The sequence below is a fragment of the Theropithecus gelada genome, chromosome 11 (assembly GCF_003255815.1).
Source record: "Theropithecus gelada isolate Dixy chromosome 11, Tgel_1.0, whole genome shotgun sequence".
In the NCBI taxonomy this organism is placed as follows: Eukaryota; Metazoa; Chordata; class Mammalia; order Primates; family Cercopithecidae; genus Theropithecus; species Theropithecus gelada.
The window spans coordinates 117,614,263-117,631,503 of record NC_037679.1 but is presented as its reverse complement, the minus strand read 5'-3'; the positions used below and the strand labels follow the sequence as shown (position 1 = coordinate 117,631,503).

Here is a 17,241-nt window from a genome sequence, read left to right as displayed (position 1 = left end):
CCTAAGAAGCCAGAGATAAAGCAGTTATACTTAATAATTAATTTTTCTTCATGAAAAGGTATTGTCATGATAGATGATCTTAGTCTATAAGGAAAATATAGTTTTATATTGTAGCATCAAGAGACAGATACATCTGGCCTGCACATGGGTTTATCAGAAGACCTGGTGGGTTTCTGAAAGGCCAGTTGAGTTTCACAGGAGGAACTACCAGTGTGAAAGCTGAGACATACTGTGTTCTACAGAGGTTAATAACATTCATTTCTATTCTACCTTTTCTGCGAAGAACTACACAGTGAGTATCTGTTTTCTTTGAGCTGGAAATGCCTTGGGAAGTGTTGGAGCCATGGGGACAATAAAAGTAACATAACAGTTGGTTACCCTTTGAAATGGCATCTGGGGAATAACTATAATACGAAAAAGTGATTGTAATAGGTAAAACTAAAAAGAGTAGTGGAATTAGCAAGAGGGAATAATATCCAGCAATAGATTAAATATAGGAATAGGGGTTTTAGAGATTTCAGATGTTGGTTTTCAAAGCAAGTTAGACATTCTCCTTTGACCGTTGGATTAGTGACGAGAGGAAGTGAGAGCAAATTAGAGGCAACTCCTATGTTCATTGCAGGACTCTCTTCGAAAGTAGCTATGTTAAGCAGCAATCTAATCAACTTTTCCTATAGAGACAGTATGAGACTATTTGATGCTGATTTTTATTTTTATTCTTATATTTGAGATTATCTTGAGATATTAAAATATAAACAGTTTTGTCCCCGAACAAGAGAAACTTTAGACACCAAACATATATGCTCTTACTTTACCTATGATTTGATATGTAAACGGGGTAAAGTTCCTTTCATACAAGTGGTATTGTACCCATTAAAATGCATGAGTTGTATAGCCCCAAATAATCAATACTGTAGTATAACAAGAAAAGTAATAATCCAAAAGTTTTTCATGGAAAGCCATCAGCTACTATTAAAACACATTCACATAAACATACAAAAACACGAGTTTTTTGTCTGTTTGTTTGTTTGTTGCAGTGAGAAAATAACTGTTATTCAGAATCAAACGCATGACTAAAACATGTCGTGTCAGAGAACCTGGCTTTTCTTTGAAGTGGACTGACTCTCACTTTTGCTAGGGTGCTTACACCAACTCACTTTTCTGCTTGTTCCTAACACAGTATTCACAGACCCCTTGACCTTGACTTCAGCCTTCCCCAGAGCTATAAAAAGGATATCTGTTACTCTCCCTCCCCTTGCCTTAAAATAGCATCCAAATTCTTTTTTTCTCCACAAACCTGCCGAGATGGGTGACAGAAAAGCTAACTATAATGCCGAGTCAGATGTTTCATTATAAGCCTTACCTAAAATTCACCCCAGTCTTTGAAACCTATTTTTGAGATGTTTCATCTCAGTGGAGTATAATATATGGGTCAGTTTTAATTTTCTCCAAAATCTGCTTTTAATTATGCTCTGTTAAATCTCTATTTTCCATCTCTTAATACCTTGAGTAGACTGCATCACTTTCCAGTCCTTTCAGTTATTAAAATTCAGTCCTGATGGAAACTTTAATCTTATATCCATTTCATATCTCACTGTTTCCCCTTCCATCGTTAGTTAAGAATCCCAGCTCTAGAGACCAGAAGTAAGAAGGGTGCAGCTTACTCTTTTGTTCTTCAGCTCCAATTTTGTTCCTGTGCAGATGTGGGTTTAGGAAGGTATGTCTGCCCTGAGATACCGTGGAGACAGTGTGTGTGTTATCTTCTTGTGTATTGAACAGCTTTTCTTGGTCTGTTAAGAGAGGGGAAGCCAGGTCTGTTGATCTATGCTTCCTGCCCTTTTTTTTTATTTGGGATGTCACCACTACTGGCCAGGAGCTACATGGGTAGCATGACACCTGCCTTTGTTCACCCTCTGTGCTGCTCCATGGAGAACCCTGTAGTCTTCTGCTGAGGTCCTCTTCTGTGCCCTGTTAGAGCTGTGGTGGTAGCACATCGCAGTCCTCATCTCAGCCTGCAGCAAACACCACACTGTTTTCCAGCAACCCACCTCCAGCTTTAGATAACTTCAGTAGAGAAAACAGGCATTACTGTGTCTTTAGTTACATAATCCACCACCAAGCTGTACACTGTCCAGTTCTCCTAAGACCTTTCTACGGATGGAGGAGTCTTTAGGTTTGTAGCTCAACGAAAAACCAGTTGAGGAACAACGTTCAAGTTTTTGCTTTATTCTGGCTTCTCCAGTTTCTACGAATTCTGCTTTTTGGATAAGCAGGGAAGACCACTAAGAACCAAGCCACCCTGTAAAGCTGTTAACCGAGTCTTCTCTCTCCTCAGCTCCCTCACCAGACATGAGCTCATATGTATTGTGGGAATGGAAAGATGGGGTGAGAAGAATGAGAGAGGTGAGAGACAGTCATGAACATTGACTGAAGTAGGGCCAGGACAGCAAGGTTTCAATAAGGGGAGTATGATTGGTGGTATGGGTGCTGTCTAGTACCAATTGCTGGTGTCTTTCTTTAGAACCATTGAAGAGTTTGTTGTTGTTGGCTTGTTCTTACTCATTTTCTATTTTTGTTTAATCTGTTCGTGTATGTTTTAAGTAGGTAGTGATAAACTCACAGCTATACTTGATAAGGCAGCAGTAAGATGGGTTGAGGTAACAGCAGGAAGACCAGTTGGAGTAACAACTGAAATAGCCTTGTCAAAGAACTAGTGGTTTTATTCAATGGTAATGTGGAGGGGATATATATTTTAAACACAAAATGATGCTGTCATACATATTTTAAATACAAAAGGATGCTGTTTTCTTTTCCTTGGGTCCAAACCTAATGATTTTAACGCATGTAAAGTGCCATAACAACTGATGTCACTAGTTTATATCACCCATGGTTATGGAATATTTTCTTAAGCTAGTTTCTCTGGTAAAGATTTTCCAAAGATTATCTTATTTAATTCATATTACAAGATTTTGTGTTATATATTAATATCTCCATTTGGCAAAGAAGAAAGCTGGGTCACAGAGTCCAAAATCCATGGCTTTAAACAATTATATTTGCTTCTTCAAGTAGAGGAGACTTTATGTTAATCTTTGGAGACATTGGCCCTCTTCAGACATTTGTTAACTCATAACCAGCTAATGAAATTATAACAATAATGCTGACTAACTGACATTAATACAAATACTCTCTGTGCTTTGCAATAATGAAAGAAGTAGCAGGATTCGTAATGACAGCTATCTACTTCAGACTCTGAATTTTCTATTTGATGCCTCTTTACATGGATATATGTTAATTCAAGTACTTCTTTTTGAACACCTAGATTAAATAAGGGACATTATAAATCTATTCCTACTTATGGATGACTTTACTTACCTACCATATGTGTTTTCATTTGAAATAACCTTTTGCATATAATTGTTCGCACTTGGATAATATTATGATAAGCAAATCCAAAATTTTTATTAAAGAGTGCAGACAAGTACAATTATTTTAAAAGACAAGCAAAATGATATGCTTTAAAGGAAACTACTGTTTATTACTTAACTATTATTTTATGTCCCTGGAGATCCTTATATAATAAAAAATTCTTCATGTAGAAACATCACCTTACTGTGTACTTTCAGAAGCAGTTATTCTAAAAATCTTCATATATATTTATTTTTATGGAGAAAGTCAGCTTAATCTAGATCATGTATATAAATAATACAAATTAGCATGTGCCATAGACACAATTTATTATTTTAATATTAAATCTGTCTTTTTCTTTATGCATTTTAAATCTTCCTTGAGCTTCAAATTCGCATTAGCCCACTGCTTGTTGACTATGAAGAGGGAATATACAGAAATTTACAGACACTGTAAACTGAGTCCAAAATGGAACTCATCAGGGGTTGTCTGCCTTGTCCCTAGACTTCCTTATTCTTTGGTCTTAGTGAATGACTCCATTTCATCTATTTTTCAACCCAGAAACATGAGAGCTCTTCTTAGCTTCTCTTCTTCCCTCTTCCCCATACATTTATTCATTCACTAGCTTTTCATTCCACGTACTAATAAACCAAGAATCTATCAATTTTCTTCCATCATAATTGTCACTCATTTGGGTTGAGCTATCCTTACTACTTTCCTAATTCACCACAGCAGCCCCTAAACTGGTCTTCTGTCTTCATCTTGCCCCCTTCAGTGCACTCCCACTATACACTATACATTAGTCAGAATAATCTTTCTTTTTTTATTTTTTTTAATTTATTATGCTTTAAGTTCTAGGGTACATGTGCACAACGTGCAGGTTTGTTACATGTGTATACATGTGCCATGTTGGTGTGCTGCATCCATTAACTCGTCATTTACATTAGGTATTTCTCCTAATGCTATCGCTTCCCCTCTCCCCACCCCATGACAGGCCCTGGTGTGTGATGTTCCCCATCCTGTGTCCAAGTGTTCTCATTGTTCAGTTCCCATCTATGAGTGAGAACATGCGGTGTTTGGTTTTCTGTTCTTGCGATAGTTTGCTCAGAATGATGGTTTTCAGGTTCATCCATGTCCCTTGCTGATTGTAGAAAATTTTGTCATGTCCTCTTCTTGCTCAAGGACCTTAAATGACTCTCTGGTGTTTTGAAGTTCTTTCTCAACTCTGGATCTTTACAAGTGGTGTTTCCTCTTCCTGGACTAACCCCAGGAAATAACCCCATTACTCACCATCTTTACTAACCATCTCCCACTTACCCCTCAGGTTTCAGGTTAAAACATCACTTTTTTCAGGGAAGAATTCACTGGTCTTAAGTCTGGCTTAAAGTAGCTCCCGTGTGTTCTGAGAGCACGCTGCATTTCCCTTCTCACATTGCTGGTAGAATGTTTTAAATCCTGCTTTCTGGCATCTACCAGATGGTAAAGTCTGTAAAGTCAATGGTTCACCATCATTTGTACTTAACCAAGAGCTTGAAATATTTTATGGACTCAAGAAATATGTGTTAAATAGAGAATGAAGAATGAATCATAACAGTGTACTTTCGTTAAATTATTCATCTATTTTGCTCAAATAGCTATCTTGCTTTATAATATTGAAATTAAGCTGAATACTAATAATTAGTGTTCTATATTAATTAATCTCCACCTTTTAAAATGAGACAATAGCAGAATTTCAAATATCAAAGGCATGGTTTGCTGATAGAGGAAAAAAATAGTTTGAATTTGGTTAATTAAGATAATGTTGAAATTTTATAATAAACTGTCTCATTTAATGAAATAAAAGAAACGTATGAAAACACTCTCTGTGCCTAGTAGCATGTTTGGCACTACAATGTTTACAAACATTAATTTTGTAACTGTTTTGCTCCACATCACCTACTCAGTCTATTCCAGATACATTAGGCTCTTTTCTGGCCCTTATCTTACCAAGGCATAGTCCCTTCCTAGAGTTTTGTGCTAGCTCCTCCCTCTAGCTCTTCCCTCTGCATGGAAGGCTAAGTCTTTCACTTCATTCATGTATTTACTCTAATACCATCTCTCTGAGGCCTACCTTAACCAACCTACTTAAAATCCTAAGATGGATCCTAAGAGATATCACACTTCCTAGCTCTTTTATTCTACATTTTTCTCTATAGCACTAGTCATCTTCAAATATACTATAAAATGTATTATGTTTCTTATGTATTGTCTTTCTTTTCCAAATGTACCACCCCACAAGGACAGGAATCGTTGCTGTTGTTCAATAATGTGTCTCAGGTATCCAGAAGAATGCCTAGCAAATAGCAGATATTCAATGCATACTTGCAAATGAAAGAAACTGTCAACTATCATGGCTAATGGTCATAAGAAGTTTTAATAAAACAAAGCAGTATATATTGATTTCTGCAGTAAATGATATTAATTTAATGGCCAGGGAACTTGATATTTTATCTTGCCCCCATTGGAAGATTCTAAGAGTATGAAAAGTCCACAGCTCTCTCTCTCTCTCCTGTTCTTTCCTCCTTTATCTTATCATAACAATGGATTGCTGCATAAAGAATGTGTTTTAGCACTTATTACAGTTTATCTAATTCTTTTAAAATCATTATAATTTACACAAAAAGACCAAATGTTACAATACTTGAGAATTCCTATATTATGTGTTAGTGTATGTATAGACATATATAAAAATATGAACTACTAGAGGTACTTTTATTTGACTCATTATGGCTTATTCTGCCAATACAATACTGAAGTAAATTATTTCTAAATAATGAAAGCATTTGTTTATCAAAATAATTACTAGCCAATTAGCAATACCATACACTGAGTTTACCTTCTTCTCTCTTCCTCTCCTTCCTTCTTTTTTTCATTCTTCTACATCCTCAAGTACTCTTTTTTATCTCCAAGAGCGAATGATGATTTGGATACTTACTTATTTATTATACTGATGCTGACTCTTTTTAAAGGTGAGGGATTCATTTATATAGCTTACTTATCTATGTTCATTTTAATATTAAAAATGAATATCACTATTTACACAAAATGAAGTTACACTTTGAATTTTTGGACATTTGTGACAAGATAAAATCAGCTAAGTGAATCATCTGTTTCTAATTAATAAGATCAAATGATGGCAACAGTCCATCTAGCATTTATTTCTCATATTCATTTTTGTTATAATTTGCATTTTTACCTAATGGGCATCATGAATATTTTTAATAGTAGTAATTCTTCTGTAATGTACTGTTTCTGTTTTTTGCTACACTTCTAAGATTTGAGATTAGAAGGAAATATTTATCCACTTATTTCTCACTTTATAAATACTGTATTTGTCTTGGCCAAAAGATGGTTACCACCTGTTCTACCTATAGGAAGCCAAAAATGTTGACTCCAACCAATGATTGATAGTGATAAGCAGAAGGAAAAAAAGATTGAAATTCTTTTTGGATGGTCTTACTTAATTCAAAATAAGCAAGTAGCGTTCAATCATTATTTTTATTGACTTAATTAAACTTTTACAATTATTTTAATAGGACTATTTTAAAAATTCATAATAATATTTTTGGAATAAAGGCTCAAAATTCCAAGTTGTCATCAATGAAACCTCATGGGCTTACAGCTTCAGTAACCAGTAATATTAGTAGTATGCATTCTCTGGAATAGAGAAAATGATAGATGATGTGTGATCGTGTTAGAGAATGAATCATACAAAATATCAACTGAAATCAATCTTTTTTTCTTAGCAATCATAGGTATAGGAAGTAATATTGGAAATGGCTTAAGCTCCTGCCTGATGGAGAGTAACATCAATGTAGAGGTAGATGAAATACTGAAGCTCATCTTTTTATCAAACTCCTGCTAGTCTCTGAAGAAGGTCAATAATTATGACAGGACACAGATAAATGAATATTCCATATATCCCAGCACTGTGAGTGACTGAGCATGGCCTTATATGCTTGGCCAAGGGAAACTTCCAGAAAATCAATAAGGAAGTAATAACCATATAGAAAGATCTAGATGTGAGGATTTTTATCTTGTTATTGAAGGAATTACTTACAATCATGTATACTTGTTAAGTATTCATCTTTACCTACCCAACTATTGTACTACTTGGTTAAACTTTTAGGTCGTATCATTTTCATACAGGGTGAAAAATGATCAACTGCTCTTCATTTCAGTCGCAACCCTGGTGTGCTGTTTGCTGCTGGACTTCTGTGTGCATGAGTGAGTTTTCTTGCAGGTTAAAAGACTGAATTCCCTCTTTTCCTCTGCCTTCGACCCTGAGCCTGGAGGGCAGACAGACAGAAGCACACATATGATTAATACAGCACAGCTGCAAGAGTGAGTCATTTGCATATGTATTAATAGAGGCAAAAAAACCCCAACAACAATTAAATTATATACAGAGACAATCTGCATACTAAAGAACATATGCAAATAGGCCTGAAAAAGTGCAGCCAACATTTTCTCTGACTTTTCCAAGCCCGTATGGGCTAGAGTCAGAGCCCAGCAGTTTTTCAAGAATCCCCTTTAAGGAAGAACCTATGAGGAACTGCTTCCATAGTTGTTACCACCCCTAGAGTTCCCAGGAGGTGCTTGACATTTGGTCAATGGAGTCAGTACACACAGTGTCTTTTTCATACTATTTCTGTGTTTTCTTGCTTTCAGCAGCTTCATGTCTCGCTACATGCTAACAGAAACATCAGTCCACATGTGTTTTTCCAAAGTGTTCATTTTTATTGTAATGACCAATTAAATAAATGGTAAACTTTAAAATTATATTTGAAATTGTGTTATTACCTATACTGAAGCTATATAACTTTAGTCAGTACCAGGTTTTCTGGTCACAAGTCCGTGCCCATTCCTTGATAGTATCCTGTGTTATCTTAATCAAATCATATTTAAGTGACTCTAAAATGTTTTTGGGCTAATTAATGTACATAAAGGAATTGCTGGCCCAAGACCAGCAACAGATGTAATTCTACGAACACTACCAATTTCTTGAAATTTCTAAAGTATCCTTTTTAAAATTTTATCAAGAAAAACAGAAATATTCAGTTTTCTAATCTTGGCTATGGATAAGAAGAGAGGGCAACTAATATTTTTCAAGTTCACAGATTATGTTTATCTTAGAAACTTGTTCTTCAGCCTAATTGTTGGTTTAGTTTATGTTACTAGTATTCTTTAATTTATTTAAGGAATGTTTTATAAAGACAAATTCAATCTTGGGAGTAAAATTTTACCTAAGTAAAAGTTATCACCTTAATAGGACCAATAACCCAAATGAAGACAGATGCTCCTTAAGAGGAACAAATGCTGGGGTTTTTGTTGTGGTGGTGGTGGTGGTGGTTGTTGTTGTTGTTGTTGTTGATACTAGAAAACTATTTAATGTTATCCATGGATTTTTGTCCATTGTTTGTATGGTTAAGTCAAAGCATGCAACTGGGATATACAAATTGCATTACATACAACTTGTAACATAGGGTGGAGTCTTAATTAAATATACAGAGGAAAATTTACTTAATTATATATAGATACACACAAAAATCTAATGTCTTAGGGGATAGAGGAAAGATAAAAAGATGAAAGCAACTTTATTTTATTAAGCTATTATCTTTAGATTAATATTTTAAGAAGCACTTCATTTAGTGAGAGGCAGTATAACATAATGGCCATGAGTGTGGTTCTTGCAGCCATCTCTTCCTTAAACGATCATACTGTTACTTACTAGCTCTGTAACTCTGGGCCAGTTACCTAACCTCTCCATGCCTAAATTTTCTTGTCTGTAAAATGGGTATAAATGATCTCTTATTGTTGAGGATTAAATGAGATAATGCATGCAAAATCTTAGAACAATAAATGTATTATTTCTCAAATACCATGTGCTGGATTAGAGTTAATATTTAATAATATTAGCTGATTAATAACTGTTATTAGTAGGTTTGAGAACTATTTTTTGTTGCTTAAAGGAAGTCTTGAAAATTAGGGCATGACAGACTTTCCTTATGTTTCAGAGCAGCATTTAAAGTATGTTAATAAAACTGAGACAACATGTCTTATTTTTGAAGAAATAATTTCATTCGCCTCTGTGGTATAAAATAAAGGCCCATCTCAAGAATCTATGGTAGGCAATGAGTTTACTTATCCAGAAGACAATCTGGGTAGTTTCCTGAAGGGTAGTTTTTCATATTTTGCTATTGTTTGTTCCTTGTTACAGTATTTATATCTGTAAAATGAGAATAACATCTCCAGTCAATTCTCATTTTTCCATGGAGGTAGTGCAAATGAATTGTTTCTATGTGCTGCCTCTAACTATTCTAAATAAATTTCTTACGAAGTCTAAAATAAATTATGTTTACATAGGTGCTTTTAATGTAATATGCAACTTTTTGTAAATAATATAAAGTATTTTCTTGTATAGCCATTCAAACTTATTTATTTCCTAGGTAATAGACACATGTCCTAGATACACTAGGATACATGTCCTTTATTCCACCTATATATTGTCCATAGCAAAATTATTTCTTGAATTGAGAAAATTTTTCTTTGACCAAACAGTTTTATTTCACACTTGAATGTGAAAGTGAATTATTTTTATAGACCCATAGTATCCTGGAAACTTTATTTATTCAGCAAATATTTATTCTTTGTAAGCTATTGAGCTAAGCATTGTAAGGAATGCAAAGATGAATCAGTCAAGGATCCTTGGTGGATCATAGAGGAGGTTGAAATGAAAGAGAATGAATGAAATATGAAAGTGGAATAGAGTTTGAAGAAAGGCAAACAACCTATCATTCTAACAAGTATATTTGAAATGAAAAAGACCGCACAGATGGTTGAAAATGTTGTTTCAAACTATTCACCGGACTCCACGTATGTTCAAGCACCCTCCAAATAGTACCATTGACTTTTATTTGTTTTATATATTAAGTTCTACCGGTTAAAATTGAGTTAAAGATTTCTGCTGCTAAACAAAACTTAAAAACCATTCTTCTATTCCAGCTCCTTAATTTTATGGATGAGGCAATTTAGACTCTAAATAGTGACCTGGCTAAACAGATATTAACGAAAGGGTCCCTGGAATCCTAGCAACTGACAATTAAATCTAGCTTCTTCCCATTTTGCCATGATAGTCTTAAAACTAAATGCATATATTTGTATATGTTATTTTTAAGTTGTTTTGTTTAAAATGATGGGAAGAGAAATTGTTAATTTTGCACTTAGGCCATTAAATTAAGAAAGAATGAATAAAACAATGGTTAGGATTTGCATATTGGTAACAATGGCAACCTTCTGAATTGATTTCATTTTGCTGAGTACAGTGATTGTGTTCTGTGAATTAATTCTTTTGTGGAAAGCTATTGAAAGATCAAGGAATTTAGAAAACAAAACAACAGAGAAGCGTGCTGTTTCATATCTATTTGTACATAGAAGGTTCAAAGTGAGATTGTTTACATCACAAGTCTTGATGACATTTTATTTGCTTTTTAGAAGAAAGATAGTATTCAAAAATGATTATATAATCATGCAGATAAGATGTTGCAGTCATGAATGAACTGTTCTGAGAGAAAGACCAAGAAGAAAAACCACATTACAATTTTGAGCTGGGTTTGGTTGGCAAGTGTCTTCACAAGACTTGAAAATAGAGCCCTATTTGATTCCTACAGAGGAAAAAAAAAAAGCTTCAGCCAGCCATGCACATTTCAAATTTGCTGTCTCCTGTGGAAGTTTCAGTATTTTCCTGCCAAATTGAGGGTATGAAAACAAGACGAAAGGGAGGGATGAACTCTAGTTTTTCCATTTTTCTTAACCTTGACCTTTCTCTTAATGCCATACTCCTTTTTCTTATCCAAACGCTCCTTGAATGAAGAAAATGAACAGGAAGAAATGGAGGAACAGACTCAAAGTACGCTCACAAATTATTTGCTACGGTGAGCTTTGGGGCAGCGTAATTAATGCCTCTAACATGAAAATTACAACAATATTATGTCTTGCTTTCTCTACTACTGGAACTTCTTCAACATATAATTTTAAAAGTAATAGTGTTAGTGAAAGTTACAATTACCTCCTTTATGGAGTGAAGCAGAACTATAGAAAATATTGTCCTTTCATCTGTAATAGTTGCTTAAGATAACAGAGATAATTCCATCTGAAATTTCACTATACTGTAGTATATGACTCCTACTATTTTAAATATGCTCTCCAAGTTTTTTTCATATGGCTAGTTCCCCACCCCAACCCCTGGCTTTCATTCTTTGGTTTAAAAGAAATTTTAAATTAGTAGGAATAGTACAACTAAAATATTTGATTAATAGAAAGGAGATAAGCAAAGACACTTAACCAAACAACAACAAAAAAAGTTAAACCAAACAATAAAAAAAAGTAAAGGCCCTTACACGTTCTCTGCTTTTATTCTTATTTTGGTTTGATTCATCCTGCTTCTGGTTTTCTTCCAGAGAAATTTTAAATTTTGATATTTTTGTGTCACTTGAGATATAAGCCTAGCATTAAATATAATATAAAACCATAAAATATCAAGTTTTTATACATAGAATATTTGCATTGTAACCAGTTAGTATTATAATGCTATATTGAGAGAGAGTAACCAGTTAGATGACTTTGATGACTTGAGGTTTTTTTTTTTCCTCTAAAACATGCTCCACTAATCTTAAACATTTATGAATGTTAAAACTTACAAGTAATAATATTTAAATGGTAGGTATAATGTAATGGGTTATGAGCTTGACCTGTAGGATAACACAGGCCTTATTTGCATGTATCTTCGATGAAGATATTGAATATCTCTTAGTCTCAGTGTCTTCACCTGTGAAATGAGATACTGTTATTCCTACATGATAAAGGTGTTGTGAGAATTAAATGACATGGCACACACAAAATACTCAGCGTAGCATAAGCATTCAGCCTCGCGTAAGCATTCAGCCTCATTAGCTGTTATATTCATCATTATCTCCTAGATTCAAAGGTATAAAACTGGCAAAGAGCCTATCCATATTTCAAGTTAGCAAGTAACTTTCTTGGATGCAGAAATTATATTCTGCAGCATAAAGGTTTAAGGCAAATGGAGAAATTCATCTTCATTCAAGTTTGGGTTGAACACCTTTGGGAGCCAAGTCCTCATATTTAATGCAAGCAAAATGTCTTTATGAAAACAAAATATCCCTTCGGTATAAAAATCTTTTCTTCTGCATGTCAGATTGCAAAAATGTATGTTTCAATTCTTACTAAAAATATAAATAATCTGTCTCTCTTTCTTTCCATTCCGTAAGAGTTACTAGAGCTTTGCTTTAATAGCATTGAAAGTTATTTGTGAAAGGAACAAACATTCCTCTTTGAAGGGCAAGCCATTGTGTTACTGGAAATTTGTTGTATTTGTCATAATAAAGAGAGTTTTACAACAAGAATGAATAGTTAGGGCATTATAAAGGCAACCAAAATAGTTGGCCTACCTATGATGATCCATTCTAACCTCCCATATTGCTCTACAAATACAGCAGTGAATTAACCCACGTATGCCTGCTGTTCCGTTATTGGAACGCTAAGCTTGTGGGAGTTATTTATATCCTACTGCTGAAGGTCATTGCCAAGGTCTGATTTTTCACACACAAAAAACCGCAACCTCTGGCATAAATGGATTAAGGGTTCTAGTCTCAACCTGCCTCTGAAGTGATATATGAATCTGGTCTCATGTCTTTTAACCTACCCAGCACTCAAGTTTTCTTATTTGTTAAATACCTATACGTATAGCTATCTACCTGTATCTCATGGAGAAAGGGATAAAAGAAGATTTTTAAAAAGCACTAATGAAAGTAGCCAGGAGCCCAGAAATCCCCAGAAGGAGCCTCTGTGCCTTGTGAGTGGACTTTCCTGATTCCTGGATACATTTATTCTTGTGTTGTCAAGGAAAAAATGGGAGAAGAATATTGAGGCAAGCATTGATTTGAGGCATTAGAAAGAAATGCTTTGCAACCCTGAAAATTATCAAGCCAGCTCTGAAGATCCAATTAAGCAAGAAAGTTTTAATTATTCTCATTCCAACTCCATGGAATAAGAAGGAAGATGAGCACGTCAGACCAGGGCTGGATAACCCAAGACACAACCTAAGAACATTAAGAACATGCTTATGCATGAAAAATAAGGACCATCTAGAAATAAATACATAAATAACAAAGTTGAACATAAAGTAGTTTCATAGTAGTCATCAGAATGTTGTTTTATTTTGAATTGCGTAGCCAACTAGATAGACACCATATACTTTTTTAGTCCTTAGAGCTCCTGAAGATTTAAAAATAGGAACTTCCAAATATTTACTTTTCTGTTCCTATTTCTTGACTCTCTCTATTTCTCTCTTTTTCTCTTTCCTATCTTTTTTTCTTCATTTTTTCCCTTTATTTTTAACTACCTTCCTCTGTTAATTCCTCTTTACCTCTTTCTTCCCCTCAACTATTTTCTTCAATACTTTCCTCCTTTCTTTTCTCTTAAAGTTCTAGCTACAAAAATCTTCTTTAGAAACATTTGCTTGAGGCCAGGAGCGGTGGCTCATGCCTGTAATCCCAACACTTTGGAGGCCGAGGCAGGCGGATCACGAGGTCAAGAGTTCGAGACCAGTCTGGCCAACATAGTGAAACCCCATCTCTACTAAAAATACAAAAATTAGCTGGGCACGGTGGCAGGCGCCTGTAATCCCAGCTACTCAGGAAGCTGAGGCAGGAGAATAGCTTGATCTGGGAGGCAGAGGTTACAGTGAGCCAAGATGGCACCACTGCTCACCAGCCTGGGCAACAGAGCAAGACTCAGTCTCAAAAAGCAAAAAACAAAACCAAAAGCAAATATTTGCCTGTCAGCTGAACAATTCTATTAGTAATCCATATATGAGCACATGAGTTAAGAGTTGGAATTGGGAATTTCAAGTGGCAAGGATGGTGGATATCAAAGAAAAAGATATCTGAGATTGTTTTGTCTAAGTATAATTGATAACATCATAGATATTAGAAGATACAAGCCTTAAAATGTTTTCATCCGTATTTCATCTCTTTGTATTAATAAAGCCAAATAATTTTAAAGAGAGAGGATTCCGTTTAGACCGTAACACCAGTAACAGCCCCCACTTTCACCCACTCTCCCATTAGAATGAGATGTTTTCAAACTGTGTTTCAGAGATTGGGAAGGAAGTGTGAGTTCTCTTGGCAAGGAAAAACGTAGAGGTGGAAGCACAGCTCATTATTTTTGTACTCAGAAAGTACTGCACAATTGGTTTCTTAGCATCAGTTGAAATGGAAAGAATTGCTTTTCACTTTGTTTATTTAAGAGTCTATCATTACATTATATTCTTATTATCTTAAATGGTGTATGGTGAACCCTGACTGCCTGCTGTCCTGCACACATAAAACATTTGGCATGTGGCATATTGTACATATATAGGGATCTGTCTAAATTAGCTAGTGTTTTAGAAAACCTTTATAATCTAAAATGGTAGCAAATTCCCACTTTCTAACTCTTTCTTAGGAAGAAGGTCCAAAATGTTTAAGAATTAAAAGTCAAAGTTGTTGAGTGAGATCCTTTTTATCTTGTTGCATTTGTATCTTTTGTTTTGTAATTTCTAAGATTAATATATGTTAAAATTGGCTATATTTTGGATGTACAATTCTGAATTTTCACCACCTCTGTAATCAGGATATGGGACAGTTCCATCAACCCCCAAAATTCTCTTGATCTCCTTGACAAACTCAGAAAGCAATTCTCCCATCTCCTCAGAAAGTCTAACCCTGGCTGATAAGACAGTGGAGTTTGAGAGTGGGCAGGAACCAGATGTCTTACATTGTAATAGGTGTTCTTTCACTCCCTCCATTTTAATACTGCTTTCAGCTCTGTCTAGTGTCCCTCAATTCAGCGTTTTCTCTAGAAAGTAAACACTTGGTTTTCTCTTTATATTTACTCCTCACCTTATTTTGCTGGGGTAAATTTCTGCTTTTAATTTTATTCTTAAAAATTTTAATTGTGACCTAAAACTTTACTAATTTGTGTGAATCCTCTATAGGTTTCTTTTTATCATGGTAAAATATGTTTAACATAAAACTTACCATGTTAACCGTTTTTATGTACACAGTTCAATGGCATTACGTACATTTACACTGTTGTACAACCATCACCACTACCCGTCTCCAGAACGTTTCATCATCCCAAACTGCAACTACATACCCATTTTTTAACAAGTCCTCATTCTCCTATCTCCTCACCTCTGGTAACCAGTGTTCTACCTTCACTCTCTATGAATTTAACTATTCTAGGTACCTCATATTACTTAATCATACAGTATTTGGCCTTCCATATTTAATTTTATTCATTTAACATAATGTCTTCAATATTTATCCATCTTGTAGCATGTGTTAGAATTCCATGCCTTTTAAGATTGCATAATATTCCATTGTATCTATGTACCACATTTTGTTTATTGATTCATCCATCTATGGACATTTGAGTTATTTCTACCTTTGGGCTATGATGACAAATGCTGCTATGAACATTGGATATACACATATATCTTCTAGATCCTGCTTTCAATCCATTTTTGGTATATACCCAAAAGTGGAATTGCTAGATCATGTGGTAATTCTGTGTTTCTTTTTGTATAATTGTTACCCTAATGGATGTGAGGTGATATCTAATTGTGATTTGGGTTTGCATTTCATTAATTATTAGTGATGTTAGGTATATTTTTGTATATTTGTTGGCCAATTTTATATCTTTTTTGTAGAAATGTGAATAAGATTATTTTTGATAAAACTTCTGGGAATTGATTCCTAGATAATATTTACTTTGTAATATTTCTCACTTTAGGTGGGCCTTTTATATTTCTTGAATGAAAGAGGGATAAATGAACAAGTAAATGAATAACACTGTTTCTAATTACCATCTGGAGCATTTGAGTCTTAGTAACTGCTAGAGTTGCTACTTGGGGCAGTTTCCTTACCTGATTGTAAGGCTACATCTTATAATCTAGAAATAAGGATAGTAATATTTCCTTCCCCATGGTATTGTTACGCAAGTTAATGCGCAAAACTCTTAACACAGTAACACGTCAAGATCAAATTAAAATTTGCTAATAAAAATATATCAATCAGTGTTTATAATTATCAAATACATTTGTCTTAGAATAATACATAAATGCTGTATGCTTCTGTCTCTACTGTTCATATGTAAGGAGTACTCTTTTATAATTAAAATATTTTTTAAAAGCATAAACTTCACAGGATCTAACTCAGTACCTTTCAAAAAATGTTTTTGCTGACTGAATAAAAGAATGAATGAATGCATATGCATGTGTGTGCCGGTGTCCTGCACACACACAAACACAACTTTGTTGCATTTGGCCTGTCTGATGTTGTTTTTCTCATTACTACCCTTGAATCCAAAGTATGCATTGCCTCAGACTATTGGATTGATCTTTAAAGGAACTTTAAGTCTTCTGGAAAGGTATCGAGTTAAAAAAAAAAGGTGGCAAAAGTTTTTTTTTTTTTTTTTTTTTTTTAATGGCTAAAATAGTAGAATATAGATGAGTTTATCTGAATTTTGTTTCTGATTTTCTGATTCATTCTGTGGCATTAACAATACCATATCTCTGATTTTCTGTCAATAAAATAATAGAAATATTATTTACCAATTAATGATGATATAGCATAATATTTAAGTAGGATTTTGTGAATATTTTATTAAAGTTTATGGAAGTGTGATATACAGGATCAATGGTAGGTTGGCACAGTGTTGATATATTTTAAT

At 34.3% G+C, this 17,241-nt stretch overlaps 1 protein-coding gene across 5 annotated transcripts in view; it reads left to right on the top strand.

Moving 5' to 3' along the window:
- The window catches only part of SOX5 (SRY-box 5), a 1,043,232-nt gene that overhangs the window by 933,467 nt on the left and 92,524 nt on the right, over positions 1–17,241 (top strand). The window lies entirely within an intron of this gene.